The sequence below is a fragment of the Moschus berezovskii genome, chromosome 10 (genome assembly GCF_049115385.1).
Source record: "Moschus berezovskii isolate FMDL1 chromosome 10, NW_MosBer_1.0, whole genome shotgun sequence".
In the NCBI taxonomy this organism is placed as follows: domain Eukaryota; kingdom Metazoa; phylum Chordata; class Mammalia; order Artiodactyla; family Moschidae; genus Moschus; species Moschus berezovskii.
Window position 1 is genome coordinate 98,593,597 of NC_142469.1, and position 23,819 is coordinate 98,617,415.

Here is a 23,819-nt window from a genome sequence, read left to right on the forward strand (position 1 = left end):
AGCGTCGCCACCTCTCGTGTCAGCAGGGCTCCCCACCACGTGGAGGGGCTTTGAAAACTAAAGCGCTCTCCAAACATGAGCTCTGTGGCCATCGTCTGGTCTCTCTGTACCGTTCCTTCATGTTTCCCTTTTCATCTCCACCTTCACCAGTGGATGGATCCGGTTACAGGCTCTTTCAGCGCTTCTATCAGACGCTTAGGATCTATGCTAACACATCCCAGAAATCCACGGTTGTGAAAATACTAGCCAGAACACCATAATAAATTTCACTCACTGTTTGTTTACTTCAAGTTTGTTTGTTAAGACAGAAATATTTATTTCTCTTACTTGGCAACGAAGAAACCCAGAAATGTAGTCTGTGTAGATGTGTGTGTGTGTGTTACTAGATCATTCTCATGGGTCCCTGCTGGACGATTGGAGTAACTTTGTGTCTTTTTCCCTTTTGCTTCCCATTGTGGGTCTCTCTGCCTTTTATTCTCCAAATGCTGATTTGCTCCGGACAACAACCCTGTTGTGTTACAATCTGGCAAATCTTACCCAGATTTAAGAAAGCGGCTCTGTCCCTTTAGCACTGTAGCTTATTTTCATTGTCGTTTTTCTTTCTTGAGTAGCTTTTAAGTCAGCGTTTGAAGGATAAACTCATTAGCAAAATACTTGGAATAATCCGATAGATGTTATCTCGATGCCAGTTTTGTGTGAATCATTCACACATTTCACAAAATTGTATCTCCTCTTATGCCAAAGCCACAGCAGAAAGATGAAAAAAAATTGAGCTACATATATTTTATATTTATATATATTAATATATATATTAACACATATATATTTATAATGTAATAATGACTATAATAGTACTATTATAGGTAATAATAGAGAAGAAGAAGACCATGGATGGAGGAGCCTGGTAGGCTGCAGTCTGTGGGGTCGCTAAGGGTCGGACACGACTGAGCGACTTCACTTTCACTTTTCATTTTCACACATTGGAGAAGGAAATGGCAACCCACTCCAGTGTTCTTGCCTGGAGAATCCCAGGGACGGGGGAGCCTGGTGGGCTTCCGTCTATGGGGTCACACAGAGTCGGACACGACTGAAGTGACTTAGCAGCAGTAGCAGTAGCAGCATACTAGTACAATAATAGTATGAAATGATATAAACAGTTGTTTCAGCATCATCTAAGTTTTGCCAGACACAGAGACACAAAGATCAAATCAAAATTGCTGAATACAGTTTTTCAGTTATTGAAGCTTTTTGTTCTGTTACTAATAGCCTTAAATTTCCAAATACTGAAGCTAATTTTTGGTTGAACTTAGGACAGCTGTGAAAGTCACAGTAAACTCTCCAGCCCCAATTCACTATTGTTTTAACAAGGCACAGTAAGGTGATTTGCATGGTGGTTAAAAGCATCAGTTGTAGGGTCCGACTTTCTGTGTCTGGGTCCCATGTCTGCTCACCAGTAAACTTATTTGACATATTTACTTAACTAGCCCAACTAGTTGGATTTTTTTCCACGAGTTGACTCACTGGAAAAGACTCTGATGCTGGGAAGGATTGGGGGCGGGAGGAGAAGGGGACGACAGAGAATGAGATGGCTGGATGGCATCACCGACTTGCTGGACATGAGTTTGAGTGAACTCCGGGAGTTAGTGATGGACAGGGAGGCCTGGCGTGCTGTGATTCATGGGGTCGCAAAGGGTCGGACACGGCTGAGCGACTGAACTGACTGACTGACTGACTATGCTTCTGAGCTTCCCTGGTGGCTCAGTGGTAAAGAACCTGCCTGCCAATGTAGGAGACACAGGAGACACGTTGGAAAGATCCCAGTCCAGTATTCTTGTCTTCTTTTTTTTTTTTTTTAATATTTATTTATTTAGCTGCTTCAAGTCTTAGTGATGGCACTCGGGCTTAATTGCCCTGCAGCATGTGGAATCTTCCTAGCACAGGGATCGAACCTGTGTCACCTGTAGTGCAAGGAGGATTCCCCACCACTGGTCCGCCAAGGGAGTCCCACTCCAGTATTCTTGCCTGGGAAGTCCCATGGACAGAGGAGCCTGGCAGGTTACAGTCCATGGGGCCGCCAAGAGTCAGACATGACTGAACAACTGCAACAGTGACAGCTGTGCTCTTACAGAATGCACCCATGTTGTTATATTTATTAATGTACTTTTCAACTTTTACATAGCTATTTCTTAATTTAAGAAAACCAATAGGTACCAAAAAAAAAAAAAAAGACACTTGTTAGATTTTAAGACAGTAAAAGATGTGGAAATGTATATTTCCAGAAGTTTATACCCATCACATCACCATTTAGGAAGATTTTAGCTGACTGCAGATGGTAACATATATGCTGGAAAAATTCCCTGGTAGTTCATCAGGTTCTCATCACTAATCTAAACCAGGATGGTAGGCACCCCAGGTATAGATATTTTGGAGCCTACCCATTGCCCACAGACTGAAATAGTTCTACCTGGTTCTGCTGTTCAAGGACCTATGAGGTCAAGACCACGTGGCCACTAAAAGCTAGTTGGTGGCTTTCTTCTTGGACTTCATCCATTGACGTCCTCTTAGTCTACATGTGACGAAACTAAGGCCCAGCAAGGTTAGGTGACGTTGTTAGTTACTGGCAGAATCCCGTCTGGAGCTTTGGGAATACTGACCTCCGACACAGGGGTCTCTCCTAAACCATACCCCACAAGGGGAGAGCTGAACACCCTGGTTCTTCCTGCGCCACTGGAGAAAGACATGGCATTTTGGAGCACAGAAATTCATCAAACATTGAAACATTTGCTGTTTTATTCACTCCATCTCTTCTTTAGGAATTATCTTGGGGAAAAAAAAATAGAAAAAGTTATTCCATTGACCAGTGATGACCAGTTATTGTTCCTTTTGTCAACAGGCAAGATGATGAATGAAGTTCTGGCAGCTTCCAGTGTCCCAGGCCTTGTAGACATAAGTGAGACGTGCTTCAAAGTTCCAATGTGCACCACATCGGATCTTGTTTAAGGAAGCGTTAAAAGGAACCCGCCGTTACCTATTGAAGGCTCTGTGCTCTCAGACATTGTTTCTGATTGAATCCAGAGGTTGCAAGCATGCCTCCCTGTATTACCTGTTGGAGCAGGTTTAATTTTATAAATTTTAAACACAAACTCTATGAGTTTCTAGTCCGTAATTGTTCTTTTTGAGGATCCACTCAGATGAACAGTATTGCATCTGTAAGAGATATGCACTTCCACAGGACCAGAATTTTTTTGTTTTTGGAATATAAATGGCAACAAATGATGCTCCAGCTGTAGCATCATCCCTTACCAGTAATGAGAAGGACAGATTGCAAGGAAACTGTTCAGGGAGAAAATGTCGTGTTGTGTTGGAACTACAGATTTCTGGAACCATAGCTGTAGTAAACTAAGGCTTTTTTGCTTAAACACAACGTGCAAAAACTGTGGTTCTTGACTGGTGGCTTTCATCCATCGTTATTAGTCATCTCCTTGGACACGCAAACGTTGAACGTCTTCAATTTTTATTAAAAAGGAAAAGAGATGCAGCTTTGAGAAAATCCGGGTTCAATGTAGTCTTCCAGGCATCTCACCCCAGCTTGCGTGGCCTGATCTTACGAAGAGCAGGTACCTGGTGGCAGGGGAGAAGCCTAGGGAGAGAGGAAGGACGGGTGTCATCCCATTGTATCTTAAACATACTTTATAAGTACAATTTTTAATCACTTCTTATTCAGGCAGAGATTATAAAAGTTTGTTGCAAGTATTCAGACCAGGTGCTGGGTTTTGGAAATTATCAGTGTTCACAATACCTGCAATGGGTGGGGGTGGGGGTGAAAAAAACCCAAAAACTCGAATATGAGCACTCTTTACACTTAAAAGAATATTTTTATCATTCTTTTATTTGTTTTGGCTCTGTCACAAATTAAAGTGCTTGGAATGCTGTATCTGTGGTCTCTTGACGTTTAATCAATGAGAACCTGACACTGTCACAGTATGCTGTCACTTTGGACATTCATAATAAAAATTGAAACGGATTTTCGTTGGTAGTCGTTTATTTGCTTTGTAGCTTAGCGCATCTTTCGTGGTTCGTCTCTGCCTATCATCCTAGCACTTTGTGTGGCCGTATACCTTGACAGATGTGCATACATAGTTAAGGCCTTTCAGTCTCCATCAAATCACTGTTGTTTTCTGTATTTTAACAATCACTCTCTCTTTGTTGAAAGGCTGGTCTATTTTTGAATGCTAAGGGCTTTTAGATTATGCATTCTACAACACAGATTAAAGATAATTCTTTAGGACTCTTAGCTTTCTTCAGTTTCTGATTATACCGCATTTTCTATTAAATGCATTATAATATATTTTTCTATTTTCTGTTAAATAAGTAGATAATTGGAGAAGGCTGTGGGCAGTCCAGCTGTGGGCTTTTCAGTCACATCTTTTTGGTTTGGTTCTGCCCCATGTGTTGTGTGTTAGAGTATATTTTTATGTATTCGATAATATTATAGTAAGAAATTAAGAAGCTCCAATGAAACCCAAACACGTGAGCCTGTGTAGAAGACTTAGACCCCGCTTGGCACTTTTACGCCTTTTGATGTGGAAATAAGGAGAAAAGATCCCTTTCCTTCTTTTGTAACTAAACCTGCAATTGGCACATATGCCATTCATCTGTCTCCGACCTACCATCATTCCCCCAAAAAGGAAAAGCATGGATTGGGAGATAAACGTGGACGTTCTAGTGCGTATTTGAGCGAATGGTGTTGGAACTCTTCAGTTAGGGGAAGGGAAACCTAACAGGAGGTTCTGGGTTCTTTTCAGTGGGTGGGTGGCAAGAGAAAGAGTGGAATAGTGAACCAACTTAAAAATAGGGTCATTCCTTTAGACTGAGTTGTGTGCAGCGTTCGCACTTAGCTGGAGGAGCATTTCTGTGATCAGGCGTCCATCCAGGACCCAGCTGTTAGAAGAGTCATCTTTTCTAAAGTCCCAAGGCACCATAATGAGCTCAGAGGTTGATGCTTTTGTCCTATGGATGAATTCCCTTTTCCGAAGCCTCTACTGCCCTCTCTCTTCTGAGCTTCTGGACCTGCATCTCTCTTTGTGAATCAGCGTGAATATTTACCAGTCCACACTGCATCCCTGCCTTCAGTCAGCGGCAAAGGGAAGATTTCAAAAGTCACTATTCTCTAGGGACCTAAGACATTTTGAGCTGGTTTTAAAGACAGTGTTAGGTGACTTTGACAAACTGAAGCTATTCTGTGTTTACACAATTAGAATCCTTGATGTGGGTTGTTTAGTTTTATCAGTAGATGCTGGCTTCTCATGAATTCTAATACTGAGATCTCGTTCAAATGAGACGGGTGGTCTTAAGCAATGTCTTTGTGGTTAATAAGTTCTTCAGAGAGGGGAAAAAAAAATCCAAGCGTCTGTTTCAGAATGGTTCCCTGCATAGGAATAACACGTAGATGATTACTTATTTTCAAAGCAATCTGTGTTTTAAATTAGAACACAAGTAGTTAAGAAAAAGCAGTTGAGTTTGATGCTTTAGAAGAAAGCCTCTTTCTGGTCATTTTAGTGATTTTCCTAAATCTATTTCTGCATCCATTTGTTAAAATTGGGGAATATGCCACACTACTGTGGATGGCATCAAATCACATCATTTTTACGGCTGGAGTTTCCCTCGGGGGACCGCTTCTCTATGACCAGGAAGAGAGCCTGGTGCAGTGTTTAGACTGGGCATACTCATTGTTTTCTGGGTTCTCACTGCACCTTCTAGTATCTAGAAATGTTATGTTTACTTCTTTAATTTCTTCTGAGGTCTACATCTCTTTCAAACAGTTTTTAAAATACGATAGCAAAAGGCTCTACCCGTGGGCTATCAGGAAATAAAATGAGGGACTTCCCTAAAGGTCCAGTGATTAGGACTCTGACCTTTCACTGCGAGGGCGCAGGTTCAATCTCTGGTTAGAGAACTAAGACCCTACAAACTGTACAGTGCAGTAAAAAAAAAAAAAAAAAAATGAAGCTCATTTTCACATTCTGGTGGTATTGCAGAAATAAATTATGTATTTTTTAATCCAAACATATACAAATCAAATATAAACAGTTTAGGAAAGAAAATTGTAAACTAGAATATATATATACACATATACATTTAATTATCTAAACTCTTTATATACAGGCCTAAGTATAATAGTTATACTTTTTAAAAAGATAATATGAATACAAATTTTTAGATCCATTGTATGATCCACAATCTAGAGGTAAATGTGGCTGAGTCTAACAGCTTGTGTGTCTGGGAAAGAAACTGATAATGCCTTTTAGAATTTTGCTTGGATAATCATGGGTGGGAAGATTATTACTGAGTAGAAGCAATTGCCATTCCAAAGATTTTCTAAAAAATTATATGAAGACTGAGCCAAATTCTTATTTTATGTCATCTTAAAGGATCCTTCCTGAAGAGTTGCATTAATATTTAAAAGTCCCCCCAAAACATCAAGCAAATGAAAAGCCACAGCAAATAAGACAGTCAGTGGTGGCACCTCCCTCCTTCCCACCACATCATTCCTGTCCTTCCATTACAGACAGGAAAAAAAAAAAACAAGCTCAGAAGGAAGAGGAAGTCGTTTTTGCCAGAAAATGTCCATGTTACCAAGAGTTTTGCTGTGCCTGTGTGGACGTAAGCATGTGTACACACTTCATGGGCCTGGAGGGCAGGGCAGAGAGAACTGGATTCACCGAGGCCACAGAGAAGCTAAACTTGCCAAGAGGAGGCCTGGCAGGGCAAGTTCAGGAGGCCCCGGGCAATGAGGAGACAAGCTAGGGTCCTGCCACGAGAGCTGATGGGGAGATGTCTCCCTAGAAAGTGACCAGCAGCTCCAGAGATGGAGGCCCTCACTTGTGTGCTTCAGCCAAACTGCAGCTGAAGCTGTACCTCCTTCACGCTGACTCCAGCTAAGTTGGCTTTTTACTAGAATGTTATACGTGTGTGCGTGCTCAGTTGCTCAGTCACGCCCAACTCTTTTGCAACCCCATGAACGGTAGCCCACCACGTTCCTCTGTCCATGGGATTTCCCAGGCAAGAATACTGGAGCGGGTTGCCATTTCCTTCTCCAGGGGATCTTCCTGACCCAGAGATCGAACCTGCATCTCCTGCATTGGCAGGCAGATTCTTTACCACCGAGCCACCTGGGAAGCCCAGAATGTTATACACTTGTCTCCAAATACGAATACTCCTTTGTGATCCAACGTGTATTTATTCAGTGCTCACAGAACTGGTTAGTGATCAGAGGTGGAGGGATGACTGAAAATGATGCTGCCGCCCATCACTCAGATCTGCCAGTTAGGAAGGAAAGCAGGTGTGCATTGTCTGTTAAACAGAAGCTGAATGAAAAGGAGGCCCACGTGGGTGGGTTTCAGCCAAGACTTTCCCTAAAAATGACCACTTTTTTTGTTAGCTCGTCTTGGCACTGAAGAAGAAAGAAAACAGTTCTTCCAATTTATCTTTTGCTGTTTTCTAGCCAGTGATAAGCTTATTATTTGGTTTTGAGAATCTTGGGTTTATATTTGCTTATTACAGTGAGCCATGCCTAGTCAGAAATATAGTGTTTCTAAGGACTTACCTGATTTCTGTGGTCTGCCAGCAAAGGTTGAGATTTTGGTTTGAGATTGAGATTTCACAAATAGGTTCTCCAGCTGGACACTCCTCACAACAGATCCTGCAAACACAATCATTCTTTTTCAAAAATCCTTAAACTTTAGCAAAGAAAAGTGCCACCATCCACGAATGTGGTCACTAAATTTGACCCAAGAAGTGGCAGGTTTCAGCTGTCAGTAGACGGAGCGAAAAACTCAAACTACTCTCAGTGACTTTGGCTTTACAAAGTGACAACACTGACCTTGAGAAACTATAAATAGAACACGAGAAGCTATTTCTACTACTTCTACATTCAAGTTCAGAGTTTCTTGAGAGATCTCTATTTCCCCAAATATATATACATTTAATGAAAGGAGGACAGACGATGATGAGAGGGTGGGTGGAATCGTGGCGTTATTCTTCACCCACATTTTCCCTGCAGGGGGTTTGGTTTTCCTGGGCCATCTGAGCGGTACACAAACAACATGCCTGGTTTTCCCGGGTCCTTGTCACAGTCAGCAGACACATGGGAGTAAGTTGACTCAAAGTTCTCAGTCTAGTGATGGCGTGCTTAAGAAGATATCATTATTAAATGCCAAAGAGAAAAACAAAGCTGATAGAAAATCGGTGAATTCTGGATGCCATCCATCATTAGCTCATGTCTATCTGAGGCAGAAAAGTGCAAGTGTTAGTCACGCAGTCACCTCCGCCGCTTTGCGACCCCAGGGACTGAAGCCCACCAGGCGCCCTCTGCCGCCCCCTTCTTACAGTCCGACTAAAATTCCTCAGGATGCTTAACTGGGCCGTCAAAATTTTCAAACTGAGGTTCTGCAAGATGGTATCACAGTAAGCTCTCATTTCCTAGCACAGTAGGGGATTGAGGCTTTTCCAATGAACCTCCTGTTTTTAAGGAATTTGAATATTTCTTAAATGGGCTGTGCTTAGTTGCTCAGTCATGTCCAACTCTTTGTGACCCCATAGACTATAGCCTGCCGGGCTTCTGTGTCCTTGGGCATTCTCCATCCAAGAATACTGGAGTGGGTTGCCATGCCCTCCTCCAGGGGATCTTACTGACTCAGGGATGGAATTCAGGACTCCTTCACACAAATGCCCTACCGGCTATAACTCTACTGTCTTTGCTGTTGCAAATGGCCAGCAGAGGGCTCACCTTACCAGTGCTGCCAGCCACAGAGCCTGGTATACGGCCTGGTATACAGCTTCTAACATAAATAGAAAATAACAAAACAGTCACTCTCCTAAAAGCAAAGAGGACCCCCCCTTAAAAGGAGAGTTTTACTTAGTGCATTTTTGTTCAGCCCTTAAACATGGAGTCACTAAACACCAGCATCCCATTGGAGTTAGCCGTGCTTGCATTAAGGAAGTTAATCCTCTTATCGAATCTCTTCCTTTGCCTGCAGAGAAGATTGTGTGTGTCCTTATTTTGTGTCTCCTCAGCTACCCTCAGTTCAGTCTTCAGTTTGCTCCATCTCAGTCGTTGCTTGATTTTCACGTAGCTGAAGGTGCCCTCCAGGTGCTAACACGGCAGTTCCGAAACGTATCTGCACTTTACAATCACCTGGGGAGCTTAAAAAAATTAGCTGAGGCCCGCAGCCATTCCCGAGATCTGATTTGTAGGGTGTACCCTGGGCACTGGGAGTTTTAAAAAAGATCCCCAGAGGTTCCTACTATACAGACACGTTTGGGAACTGCTGCGCTACAGGGAAGGAAGGAAACGATTGATGAGCTGGAGCCTGAATCCGAGCCCTGACTCCTGTCTGTTGTGCGAGTTGGGTGAGTTACCTAACCTTGCCCAGCCCTGACTTCCTCGTCTGCAGAGTGGAGATAATCATGCTGGTGATTTTCTCATCTGTGTAGTGAAAATATGTACATTACACGATCAGTGACAATGTGCGTGCTGTGTTTGGCATAGGAAATAGGAGCTGGCGTCATCTCTCCCGAGGGTAAAATAACCTTTAGTTCATTTGAAAGACAATGAAACGCCCTGTGGATGATTAAGTGAGGTTGGCTTAATGAAAGTGAAAATAGGTAGGGTGACAGGCTCGCTGCCCTCACACTTGCCTTTTTTTTTTTTTAACACCCCCCCACCCCCCACAATTGAATTGTTCATCTGTTGCTAGCTTGTTGGAAAGAATGATACAACCGTATACTCAGAGATAAGGCCATTGTGTTCGTCTGTTTTCCCAGGATGGGGTGAGTGTCCCTAGAGTTTTGTGACTGGGATCTGCCCAGCAGATCAGTCCGAGAGAAACTGGGAAGTGAATGTTTTTGGAAAGGCCAGCTGGACTCCCTGCGTTGGGTGGGCACATTCACTGATTAGAGCTGGCCCCGACGTCGGGGAAGTAAGGGGGTGGGTCTGTCATTATGTCCCCACACCGTGCCTGTCAGCTCCTCGGTCCTCAGCGAGTTAGATTCTCACCCCTGATTGTAATTTTTAATCTAAGAACTCGCTCTTCCACTCCTCCAATCTTTATTCACTTCTTAATTTACAAAAAAAAAAAGAACCACAAACACAATGCCTATTGAGATGAACGAGGTTCCTGCGCGCAGACCCCAGAGGCCGGGACGGGAGCTGGGAGAGAAAGTCTGTCTTATTTTGCATCGGGTGCCCTGGGGAGGTGGTCTTTGTGGAGGGAAGGGAGGTGAGTGGTGTGCATTCCCCCAAGATAAAAATCAGAGGAAGATCGAATGTCAGAGCCCAAAGGAGCCTGAACAATCACCCGAACCCCAGGGGTCCCTAACTGGGAGCACTCTGAAAGTATACCCGGCATCATAGGCAGATGGAAATGTGTCTTTGATGGGGGCCATGGCTTTTCAGCAGATTTGCAAAGAGCTTGGTAACCCTCCAGTGTGAACCAATTTTCAAAGGAAGCTGTTCAAAGCTCCCAGGCCATCACAGTGGGCAGAGGACGCAGGTGGCCACGCTTCTCCCCCAGCTCCGCTCCTAGGTTTCACAGCAGGTTTTAAGCATCATCGGGTGTGTGTGTGTGTGTGTGTGAGGGGTTGGGGAGAATGTTTCAGCCACAGGTTCTGCTTTTTCCCCATTTAATACATCCCGAGCCAGCACCAACATGATACACAATGAAGTTCCCCCTTTCCTATAACTAGGGACATTGTGTCCCAAACGCACTGAAGGAAGAAGTCAGAGCTGTTGGAGCTGCTGAAGATCCCTATCGTTTTAACCTGCAGGAAAGATTCGGTCTGGCTCAGAATTTTAGCAGGAATCAGGCCTAAAGGAATTCAGCCCACAAATTGGGGGAAGTAGGTGTCTTAGTCTGTCCGGCTCCTGTGGGTAAAATAATACCATCGACTAGAGAATTCTCAACAGCAGAAATGTATTTCTAACCGTTCAGGAGGCTGGGGAGTCCAAGATCAAGGTGGTGGCAGGTTTGGCGTTTGATCAGGGTCATCTTCTCGCTGAGCCCTCATGTGGGAAAAGGGAAAAGGCAGCTCTCTGGGGTTTCTTGTTCATTTGTAAGGGCTCCCTGCTCACAACCTCATCACCTCCCAAAGGGCCTCCATCACAATGGGGATTAGGTTTGTTTTTTAAAATGCCAGTATCATTTTAATAGACATAAAGGTGAACTTATTTTTTAATTATTTTGGAAGATGTGTGTGTGTGTTAGTCACTCAGTCATGTCCAACTCTTTGCAACCCCATGGACTATAGTCTGTCTAGCTCTCCTGTCCATGGAATTCCTCAGGCAAGAATACTGGAGGGGGTTGTCATTCTCTTCTCCAGGGGATCTTTCTGACCCAGGGACCAAACCTGCGTCTCCTGCATTGCAGGTGGATTCTTTACCGCCTGAGCCACCAGAGTAGCCCCAGTTGGAAGGTCATTGCTTTATAGTATTATGTTGGTTTCTGCCATACATCAACATGGCTCAACCATAAGTGCGTTTGGGACACAATGTCCCTAGTTACAGGAAAGGGGGAACTTCATTGTGTAGCATGTTGGTGCTGGCTCGGGCTGTACGAAATGGAGAACAAGCAGAACCTGTGGCTGAAACATTCCCCCCAACCCCTCTTATGTCTCATGTGTCTCCTCCATCTTGAATCTCCCTACCGCATCCCACCCCATCCCACCCCTCCAGGTTGTCACAGAGCACCGGGTTTGAGCTCCCTGCGTCATACAGCAAATTCCCACCAGCTATTAATATAATATACTAACACATAATTGATGTAATGTAAAATATATATAATAATATCTGTTTTACATATGGTAGTGTGTATGTTTCAATGCTACTCTCTCAATTCGTCCACCCTCTCCTTCCCCTCAGTTCAGTTCAGTTCAGTCGCTCAGTCGTGTCCGACTCCGCGACCCCATGAATCACAGCACGCCAGGCCTCCCTGTCCATCACCAACTCCCGGAGTTCACTCAAACTCATGTCCATCGAGTCGGTGATGCCATCCAGCCATCTCATTCTCTGTCGTCCCCGTCTCCTCCTGCCCCCAATCTTTCCCAGCATCAGAGGGGCTTAGGTCTTTAATTTATGAATTTGGGAGGGGTTCCAAACATGTGGTCAATCGCAGTAGGCAAAGGCCTACAAGAAAAGGGTGTTTTGTGTTTCTTTTTTCTTTTTTTGTGTAGTTTTGTTTTCACAAGTGCTCCTTAGTCGCACAGGTTTCAGGGTGGAGCAGTCTGACAGCTCTCTGTGGGGTTCTGTTAGACCAGATACCAGCAGGAAAACCAGGTTATAGTAAGACTGTAGTTAGAAAATGTGAGCACACAGTCAGTGTTCCCTTCTTGTGGTCTGAGCTGTAGGTGGGAGGATTTCATGGGACCCAGAGTGCCTTGTGGGAAAGGCTTTGAGGAGACCCTGTGCCCGCCAGGAGAGAGTACAGCCTAGTGGTTAGGACGCAGGCTCCGAAGTCGATTTTGCGCAGGTTATAAATCCCAGCTCCAACATGCACACATTTAACCTCATCTTCCTGTGGGCCTTTGCCCGTCTGTCAAATGGGGACAACTGTGCCTGCTTAACGGGGCTATCTTGAGGATGAAATGGGAAAATGATTGAAAGTGGATTCTGGGCCTGACAGATCCCGTCTGTTTATTTTGTTGAATGTATTCTGCATTGTGAGATTATATTGTCACTTTCAAATTATCTTAAAAATGAACGTTTCTAACTGCACTGGGAAGGAATCAGGTCTGATCATTCAAGTTCCAAGTTGATGATGAAAATAGGAGAATCTTGAATGACCGCCTCCTATTTACCTCTTATATCAGCTGCTGTGTCATATGATTAACCTCAAACTTATTTTTCTTTCTTTTTAATATATTTATCTATTTGGCTACACTGGTTCTTAGATGCGGCATGTGGGATCTAGTTCCCCGATCAGGGATCAAACCCAAGGCCCCTACAGTGGGAACATGGAGTGTTAGCCACTGGACCACCAGAGAAGGCTCTCAAACTTTTCCTAATTTGTTTCTTATTTTCCCAAGTCAGGAAAGAATATATTCTCGTTAAAAATGATTCTAACCAGTGCAGAACTTTATAGAGACAAAGATGACTAGTCCATATTTTTCTAAAACAGCTACTCATAAACTTTCTAGGTAGACTGGTCCAGCCCAGCCCTCCGTGTGGAAAAGCCTAGAAAATATCTTTGATGTGCATCGTTTTTACGCTTGCCTCCCAACCTAGCCTCATATCATGGTTTCCTTGTGACACGTTTGAGGAGTTTTGCACTCCAGGAAGTAGTATATCGACAGGATTACTTCCTGCTTTAGAAAGTGTCATAGCTGCTCCAGCTGTGTTGAGCACAGGAAGCGGACTTTGACGGGAAAGGAAGACCCGTGCCCCAGTCGGGATGTGGAAGGAAGGAGCGGGGAGATGCAGAAAGCTCTGGGGCATGGAGCATCCTCATGGAGGCAGAGAGTTTGGTGTCAGGTCGCTGGAGACAGTAGGAGCCGACTGGCAGTGTGGTGGTGCGGACCAAGGCCAGGCTGCCCCCAGAGAGGGCTGGGCTGCTCCTAGCATGACCTGAGCCTTGTGCAGATACAGAAGTGAGCCCCATTGCCCTGAGGATGCACAGCACAGTGACAGGGGACGGAGCTGGGTTTCAGTCCTTGCTCACCCCGGCACAGGTGCTCTTGTGCAGTGTGCAGCGTGAGCAACTGTGCTCAGCAGCCCCAGGAGAGAGGCAAGAGTTCAGTCATTTCCGAGAAGGTGCTGGAAAGATGGAGAGGTTGTGGATCTTCCTGTCCAGAATCCAGAGAGCTTCTCCAGGGCTCTGTGGACATTCACAGCCTCTGTCCCCGCCTTCCCAGCTGCACTTGCACTTTCTTCGTGCGTCCAGGCCCTCCTCCCCTCCTCATTCGAAGTCCCTGCGCCCTGGGATCTTGACCTTGGCTGCGAACGGCCACCCCTTCCACGGGTGGGGGCGGGAGAGGCTTGTCTGGAGCCCAGCAGAGGGGAACACTGGTCTCAGCTTCCTGATGCCCAGCCTCGTGCTGGCGGCCCTCTGGGATGTGACGAGTAAGTGAAGACAAGGAGCAGAGTTTGGGTCCCTGCCCCGCCCAGAGCAGCCTTCTCAGCATCTTGTTCGGGGTACACCAGCTGCCAGCCTCCCAGGCTGCCTCTGTCTTCAGTGCCCCCTCCTCTTCTCTCTGTGTCGTCTCCCCTCTGTCTCTTATGAGGACACTCGTCTTTAGATTTAAAGTCCACCCAGATAATCCAGGATGATCCTATCTAGAGACCCTTAGCTTCCCACAGCTGCAAAAATGCTTAAGGTCCCATTGAAGGGTTTCAGAGGTTAGGACTTGGATGTGTCTTTTGGGAGCTACCATTCAACCCACAGCAACCATGATCCCAAGCCTGTCCTAAAGTATTTCTTGTATTTTCCTTAGGTCGGCCACTGCCTTGACCCCTGCACTGGGTAGAATATGAAATATTCTAGAATATCGCTTGAGCAGTGCCAGGACACATTGACTGTGGAATAGAATTCCATAGAAGGGGAGGGTCTAAGCTCAGGCCCAAGAAGCTGGTTTAAGGAAAACCTTCAATCTGTTGTTTTCCATCCTGGTTCCTAATCCAGACGACCTCCGTCTGTTACCTGAGTTGCTACAGTACCTTCCTAACAGGCTTCCTGCCTCCAGGTTCGCCTCCTTCAATTTCCCTCTACACCACTGTCAAAGTAGTGATCCTTCCAAAATGTCAGTCTGACTGTGCAAACACACACACATCACACATGGAGACAACCCGCATGCCTGTTCCCATTACTCTTAAGAATAAAGCCCAGATCCCTGCCCTGCCCTGCACTGGCCTCCTTCCACCCCCAACCCCAACCCCGAGCTTAAGCTGCACTGATGTTCCCTGGCCCGCGAAGATGCTGTACGCCAGGCACTGTGTTGAGGCTTGGAGGCTCGCATTTTTATTTTGAAGGCGCCCAGCTTATATCCTATCAAACATTGAAATGCACCCACGTACCACATTGAATATTTTGGGGTGCAAAAAATATTTTAAAGGTTTTCATATTTCAAGTAATCTTGAAATGATTGGATTCTGAATGACTCCTTTGGGTGCGTCGAATTTCTCAGTCATCTTCCACCTGCTTGGGGAATCTGATCAAGCAAGAGCATCTAAACCTGCACATTGTTTTCCAAATACACACACTAGGCCCTAAGGCAGTTGACAGAGTGCTTTGTTTCATTTGCATTTTATTAAACAGAAACGTCAACTTTGTAGTTTTCCTCACATATTTGGGGGGACAGTATATTATTTCAGGCCTCACCCCTTTCTCTAACCCTGGCCTGGCGAACTTCTGCTCCATCTTCAGATCTCGCTGTAAATGTTACTTGCCTGCAGGGAGCCGTCCTGACCCTCCTTCTGGGTCAGTTCTCCCCTGTCGCATCATCTCATAGCATAGAGTCACGTTCCTGCAGAGCACACCTCACACTTTAATTTCAGGACTATCTGTGTGACCTGCTCTTCAGAGTGTCTTTCTAGTAGACAGACAGTGAGTGCCACAGGTCAAAGGTCATGGCTGGCCTGTCCCCATCCCACCCAGCACCTACCTCGAATGGTGGCGACTCAAAAAAATTGTTAGCATTCTTCTCCTTACTGACCACAATCTGAACATCCCTCTTGCCCTTGTGTTACATTAGAAGAGAATCTGACGTTATTCGTTATCCTCTGGAGTGACTTAAAATGATCCTGTGTGTGTGCTCAGTTGCTCAGTTGACTCTGTGGCCCCATGGACTGTAGCCCCCCAGGCTCCTCTGTCCTTGGGATTCTCCAGGCAAGAATACTGGAGCGGGTTGCCATGCCCTCCTCCAGGGGATCTTCCTGCGTCTCTTAACGAGGGATCGAATCCACACTGGCAAGCAGGTTCTTCACCCCTAGCGCCACCTGGGAAGCCCCTAAGGTCACGCAGCTTGAAAGTTCCAACCAGGGAGATGTGTGATCTAGAGATTTATTCAGTCTCAACTGTCTGAACATGGACACTTCTGCAAAGATAGCACAGGTCCCTGGTCATGGCAGATTCGTTACCGTCAGCCTGTATCCCAAGCCTGGGACTGGCTATATTACAGAATTCTCCTTCATCCCCATCAGTCGTCTCCTGTGAGTCATCCCGAGAGGCAGGGTGTGGAAGGGACGTGCCCTCTACATAGTGACTTGTGAGGCACGAGCCGTGTGCTATCTGGGGAGGACTTCTCTGGACCTGGAGCATGGCGAGCCTATAGACCTTTGCGGCTGTCGGTGCTCTTGGGCAGTTCATACTGAGAGTGCGTGAATGTCGGTTTAGTCAGGGGGTGCCTGATACTTAGTCCCAAACACACTGACATCACTTGGTACCTTGGCCTCTGTGTGGCCCAAATACATGCCAAGGGCCTTAGAAAGCCAGTAGAACTTCCCATTTGTAATCTGGATTCTAACCCTGTGAAACATGGTCAATCATCAGCCAAACTGACTGCTCATTTTGACTGTTTCTAGAAAAAAAGCCAGGTTCTGTAAGTGATGCTATGTAACCATTTCATCTCATTGAACGTTGAGAGTTCCACTGAGAGCATCTTCCTGGGGTCCTTCTGGGCCCGGCACGCTGGTCCTCCCCTTATAGAAACTGCCTCCACGTGTTCTCTGCGTCTCATTTACCCAGTTCCTACTAAGTAAACTAAGTTAAGAGCTCCACTTGCCATGAAAGAGAATAAAACACTGAAAGAAGCCAATGATTGCTTGTAATTTAATCAGGGTTTGTAAGTTTAGATGGTCAAATTTATATAGCCTGGTCATGGAAAGTTCTTTTTTATTTTTCAATATTAAAAAGGCTCTGTATTATGGTGGGGCTATGTAAATAGTCTTTAAAACCATGGCCCAAGTGTTAGTTACAGGTCAAGCAGTGGGAACTATATAAATGTAAAAACAAACAAAAATCTCTCCACATGTTCCCCTGGTGAGAGTGATCTTGTTCTGGGGATGTTGGGAAGAGCAGCAGAGAGCTTCTGACAGCAAGATGAGGTCAGTGATTGAATGTTGTTCAGTCAGTCCCTCAGTCGCATCCAACTCTTTGCGACCCCATGGACCGCAGCACGGCAGGCCTCCCTGTCCATCACCAACTCCCAGAGTTTACTCAAATTCATGTCCATTGAGTCGGTGACGCCATCCAGCCATCTCATCCTCTGTTGTCCCCTTCTCCTCCCGCCTTCAATCTTCCCCAGCATCAGGGTCTTTTCCGATGAGTCAGTTCTTTGCATCAGGTGGCCAAAGTATAGGGGTTTCAGCACCAGTCCTTCCAGTGAATATTCAGTGATTGGACAGAGGAGCAAGAAGTACTGTGCTGCAGAGAGTGATTATCCTGAAGGCAGAGGACGGGTGGAGAGGGGTTTAGGGACGAGCTGGCCTCTAAGCTGAGCTTTGGCTTGCAGGTGGAGGTGGAGTGGGGTTCCGAGGTAAGGAAACCCAAGAGTAAAGGCAGTGATTAGCTCTCTGGTGGAGGGTGGAGTCTGTGCATGGATGTGTGTAATGGGAGCTGATGGTCTGGGCCTGGAGGGTCGGGAACGCTGCACCAAGCAACCCCACATCTGCTGTCTTCGCCTGTAGGGCATATTTTGTTCATCTTTAGGTTTCAACAAATGTATTCACTTGTTTAATAAGTCACATCTGATATGGACCAGGCGCTGTCTAGAACCAGAAATAAATGTCCAGAACAAAGTCCCTGATTTCATAGCTCTTTTAATCTAGTAAAAAGAGATGGGCGACATTAATATAATGTCTTGGGTTGTTGCGCGGAGACGAATTGGGGTAAGGGGGGTAGAATAGAAAGGGGGGCATGGCTAACACTTTACGTGCAGTGGTCAGAAGGATGTAGGAAGCAAGCTATGGTTGACTCACTGAAAAAAATTAATGAGAAAATGGGTTAAGTCAGATATTTGACACAGTTGAGTCAGTTTCCATGGATGATGGGTTTCTTTTCCCGTTGCCCCAAGAATATCTTAAATACCTCACTGAGAGTTCAGCTTTGGAAGAAGGGGAGCAGTTATGAGTTATGTGCATTTCTGGGAAGTCTGTTGCTGTCCTGAGTGTTTGACTGTAAGTTGTAAGAGTTCTAGCTTTGGAGTCACCCAGACCCCTTGGAGGAGGAAATAGCAACCCACTCCAGTATTCTTGCCTGGAGAGTCCCATGGACAGAGGAGCCTGGAGGGCCACAGTCCATAGGGTTGCAAAGAGTCAGACATGCCTGAAGGAAGTTAGCTTGCATGCATGCAGACATGGTCTCAATTCCATCTCGGCCACCGACTAGCTCTGCGACCAGGGACATGTGATTTAACCTTCATGAACCTGTTTCTCTAAAATGGAGATAAATAAGATCCATACATACAGAGCACTCAGCTGTGATAAAAGCCGTTTCCAATAAATGTTGGTCAGTAACCACGGCAGCATCTGTCCACTGAGGGTAGTGCCCAAAGCAGGGGTCGCCCCTGTTGTGTTTGTGTCCAGAAGTTACTTATATCCCCGTGGTTGATCTATGGCCCCTTTTCCTTGAGCAACCGGGGGTCCTGATGAGGACAAAATATGAGCCTGAACTTTGTATTCCAATAATGCTCTTGACACACAGTCAAAGCTAAATAACTATTTGAAGGAGAAGTGAATTATTGGCTATAATTTAACCAAGAAAGGACCATAGTGGAGAACGTTATCCAGCAGGGGAAATGAATTTCTTTTTTTATCAACTCTGTTTCCCTAAATTTTTCACCATTGCTTTCAAATGATTTTTCATCATTGCTTTCAAATGAGTAGCATTTTTAAATGTTACTCTCCTTAATGCAATGAAAGTAGCATTAAAAAGAAATAAGAATTAAGGATAATCAGTTTTTTGCTGGGAAGGATTGAAGGTGGGAGGAGAATGGGACGACAGAGGATGAGATGGTTGGATGGCGCCACCAACTTGATGGACATGAGTTTGAGTAAACTGCAGGAGATGGTGAAGGACAGGGAGGCCTGGCGTGCTGCGGTCCATGGGGTCGCAAAGAGTCGGACACGACTGAGCAGCTGAACTGAACTGAGCTGAGCTCTGGATTTTAGTGGTAAAACATGCCGAGCATATTACAAAATACACCGTGTGGCAGAAGAAGGAGGCAAGAGACACGCTGCCTCTGTCCAGTTCACGGCCTCGGTCCCCCGCCTTTGCCACTGGTCTGGCTGGGAGTGTTTGAGGCAGAAGCACTAACCTTAGAATTTTTGAACAACCACTAAGAGTTTTTAAACTTCCACGTAAAGGGCCCTTTCCTTTGAGATCCTTAGATGAGGGTGGCTTGGGAGCTCCACCTGTGTTATGATGATAACTTTTAGAGCCTCTGGGCCCAACTCTGGCATTGGGCATCAGGGGAGACATGCTGCCTACGGTTACCCGGACCCCTGGCCTGAAAGCAGGGCAGGGAGGGGGACCTGATGGCACAGACAGGCCAGGCCTTGAGAGTGCCTCCTGTGGGCAGACCGACTGTTTCCTGCCCTTGTGGGGGTGACTTAGGATCAGGCCAGTCAAGAGGAGTCGAGACCTCATGCAAGCCGGGTCACTCTCAGCCATGTGTTACCAGGGCTGTGACAAGACTCTGACATGCGGTGGGAGAAACAGCGCTTGTTTGTGAACCAGCCACCAGAGTGCTTAGATGAAATGTCAGGTGAAGGCAGCTCTTTTTCTTCCTCTCACCATGCCTGCAGCGTGTTTCCCTGTCTCAGCACAACTGTTCAGAAGCGAGTGCACACGAAGTATGTATTTGAGGTGTCAGCAGCTCCTCTTTGTCAGAAAAGCCACGATCATTCCGCTCCTTGGACTGAACAAAGCCTGTGGGTAGGTAGGGACTGTGGGAGAACACGGGTGTCTCTGATCGAAAGTGGTCATCTCTTAGTCGTATCCGACTCTTTGAGACCCTATGGACTTGCACTGTAGCCCGCCAGGCTCCTCTGTCCATGGGATTCTCCAAGCAAGAATACCAGAGTGGGTTGCCATTCCCTTCTCCCAGGGAATCTTTCTGACCCAGGGATTGAACCCGGGTGGCCTGCATTGCAGGCAGATTCTCTATAGTCTGAGCCATCTTAAGGGGAGGTTGAAAACCTTGCTTTGAGTCAACATCAAAAAAAAATTTTTTTTAACTTTTTTTAGATTTCACATTTTCATCTACTCATCCCAGTACATAGAGAAATGTTTAGGAAGTAGGAGGTTGGCGGACCAAGGGGGATGGATATAAGCGGCCCTTGCTCAGAATCTTGGAGCAATCAGGGTTGGCCGTGTGAGCCACAGCCAGGCTGGGTGACGTTTTCTTTTCACAGTCACTGGACTGTCGTGCATTGGCCTCCTGTCAACTTTGATTTAGGGAGTTCCACCGTCTTTAGAGAATCAGCATGTTACGTTCCAGTAACAGAATGTAAATAAAGACGCATAGCGATTCAGTGTTAGTCTTCTATGAAGCCAAAGCGCTGGAGAGGTTACCAACGAAAATCATCCCCAGTGTTCTGGGGACACTGAGTCAGGCACGCTCGTCAAATTCCCGAGGACCTTGACTCAGCGAGACCCTTCAGGAGACCTCACTAAAAATCCAGATGACCTCTACTAGTTTATGAAATGCTCACCCAGAATGAAATTCCATAGGATAAATGCCAGGTGGTTGGTCACATTGAAATCATTCCCCTCCCTCTCCCCCCTGAAGGAAAGGACAGGCAAGTGGCCAGCCAGAGGGGACTGTGGGGCCTCTTGGGGTGGCTGACCCTGATAGAGATCAGCCTCCTGCAGTTGTAGGCTCAGGGTGGAGGTCCCCAGGGTCGGGGTCTTCCAGTGAAAGAATGCATCCATCTCCCCTCCCACCCCTCACACATACCTGGCTAATGACACACACAAGGAACAGCTCTTGTTTGTAGAGTAACTTCTGTGTGCCAGGCCCCACCCCAAGCCCTTTAGATACGTTTTCTCCCTTAATTCTCACAGCTCATCTAGCAAATATTCTCTCTGTGTGTGACAGCATTTAGAAAGATAAGGTAACTCACCGTGTCTGCCTCCCTACCTATCTACCTGCGCCCCTCACCCACCAGGATCGCCCAGACAGACCGAGAAAAATAAGTGGAGGTGTCATTTCCCTGCTCAACGCCCCAGTAGACCAGGAGTCGGGTGGAGAGGAACAGGGCTTTCATGCACTCGGGTGAGTTCCCAGCCAGGATTAACCTGCTTCCTCTTCTGAGATTCTTCAGCCATATATTTCAGCAACCTGGTAAAGAAAATGAAGAATGTGCTATTGGTTTAAAAAAAAAAGTTCAAGCCCCATGAATCATAGGAAGCTCTTTATCATTCTGGGGCCTCCTATTTCAGGATTGCTGGTAACTCGTCTCTTGAAGCTGCCTTGGGCAGACAGAAACGTAACCCAGGAATTCCACCTCCAGCTTTAGACACAGCAGTTCTTGAGGGCGGTGCTCAGGGAAGTGGGAACAGGAAGTAAAGGTCTCCAGTGGGACGTCTGATCTCCTTCCTCTGGCAGGAAGGCTACTGGGGGAATGTTTCACTAACACCAAACCAGCTGAAAAGTGGAGAGTTAAACGAGTTACTGGGGGGGGGGCAGGGAAGGGGCAGGACAAAATTCAAGTACCCAGCAGGTTGATTATTCAGTCTTTGTGTGTGTGTGTGTGTGTGTGTGTGCGTGTGCGCGCGCGCGCGTGCGTGTGTGTTAGTCGCTCAGTCTTGTCTGACTCTTTGTGACCCCATGGAGTGTAGCCCACCAGGGTCCATGGAATTCTCCAGGCAAGAACACTGGAGTGAATTGTCATTTCCTCTTCCAGGGGATTTTCCGGATCCAGGAATCGATCCCTGGTCTCCTGTATTGGCAGGTAGATTCTTTCTTTACCCTCTGAACCATCAGGGAACTGCATTCAACCTTTAACAAATACTTATCAAGGCCCTGGGATACAGTTGTGAACAAACAAGCACCCTTCTCACGTAGGATGTAGATTCTGATGCATGAGCTATGTGCATGGTCTGCATGTTCTAAGACAGAAAGCCACAAAGAAGTGGCTGAGATCGTTTCAGTTGCAACACGTGCAATGTTGAAAGTCAGAGTCTGAGGGAGAGAGTTTAGGGGGCAGGGTGAGAGGGAATATAAAGTGCTGACAATCACTTCAGCTGCCCTTTGAGGAAAAGGTGGAAGAGGACCCAGTGTGTTGGCTTAGAGACCAGTCCCAAGGCTCTCCCTGAGGTCAGGGAGACTGCAGGAAGATGAGAAAAGGAGAAATGAGAGAAGGAGGTCTGTATTTTTGGAGACAGCCACAGTAGTACTTCCTAGTGGGCTGGGGATGAGAGCGCGTGGTGGGGATAGGGGGGCAAAAGGTCTGCATAGACGTGGTGCCATTTTTCTAGATGGGAAAAGTAGCCATCTAAGCAAAGGGGCCCTGGGGTGGCTGTATGGAGTCTTGGAGAGCCAGGGGGATGAGAAGCTGGGGAGCACTGAGGGGCCACTAGTCAGGGGTGATGTGCTTGAAAAGCAGGGATTGGAGTTCGTGGGAGGGTTATTCAAATGCGGTAAGTTAGATAAAGCCATCAGCATAGCGCTGGGAGCATCATGATGACTCAGGAGCTATTATTTCACTAGGAACAGGCCAGGTCCCTTGTAGAAGCCAAGAGAGGACAAGGGCGAGGCGGCAGGGTCCTGTGTGCCAAGGGTTGGTATTAGGGCTCAGCAGTGCCTGTCTTCTTAATCAGAAATTGAGGGTAATTCTGTTTACTTGTTTCACGGGAGCTGAGCTGCAATCATGGAAAGCTAATGTTTTAAAAAACAGAACTTGAAGCTTCCTGACAGATGCTTTTAAACTCAGCTGAGTGTGTCAGCTCAGATGGTAAAGGGTCTGCCTGCAGTGCGGGAGACCTGGGTTCGATCCCTGGGTTGGGAAGATCTCCTGGAGGAGGAAATGGCAACCCACTCAGGTAGTCTTGCCCGGAAAAACCCCGTGGCCGGAGGAACCTGGCGGGTTCCTGGGGTCGCAAAGAGTCAGACACAACTGAGCACCTTCACTTTCATGTGACCACACACTCTCACCCCTTCTCATGAGACCACGCACATCTCCACAAGGTTCACTAACCATCCTAATGAAAATGGCGCAAAGCGGCTATGAACTCACAGAAACAAAGGCCGGAGCCGCCAGCTTTTAGGTGTGTGTTCCTGATTTTACAAGCTGCCCGCTTATCACCTTCCTTTCTCAGTTTTCCCCCGAGGACAAATTAAGACCTGAAAAGATGTCACAGTGGGGAAATTAGGAAATGCGATGCGTGGCTTCTGTTGTCACTTTGGGGGAACTTCCCAGCCTTCCTGGGTCAGGAGGCAGGTGGGAAAGTGCACAGCCTGCCCCCAGTCCCAGCCCATCCTTCACCAGGCAGGAAGCCCGGTCTGCCCCTGGGCCCTGCTCCCCAAGACCCCTGGAGCCGGGTTGGGTAGAGGAGTTGGTGCCTGCTCTGTAGGGAGGGCATCAGGGCAGTCAGGGTGTCCCACGTGGGCCCCATCTGGTGCCGCTGGAAGGTTCTGAGCATCTTCCTTGTACACCTGGTCCCTAAGTGAAGACTGCCACTTGGAGGCACTTTGCACGGCCAGCCAGGCGGCTTAAAAAGAGGTTTCACAAAACTCAACCGGCGATGCAGGCCTTTTCCAGATGTTCTTTGGATAGTACGTCATGTTCTTTCTCATCCAGTTAATGGCAAAGGGGAAAAAGCAAATCC

General features: G+C 46.5%; 1 protein-coding gene across 9 annotated transcripts in view; it reads left to right on the forward strand.

The window, feature by feature from the left end:
* Window positions 1-23,819, forward strand: part of SCAF8 (SR-related CTD associated factor 8) — a 215,572-nt gene that overhangs the window by 145,738 nt on the left and 46,015 nt on the right. For 4 of the 9 annotated variants that reach the window (XM_088840850.1, XM_088840851.1, XM_088840847.1 and 1 more), the window contains one exon: window positions 2,894-4,024. The exons of the other annotated variants lie outside the window; for them this stretch is intronic. The gene's annotated coding sequence lies outside the window, so the exon portion shown is untranslated. Of the gene's footprint in view, window positions 1-2,893; window positions 4,025-23,819 lie in introns of those variants that run through there. 9 annotated transcript variants of the gene reach the window in all.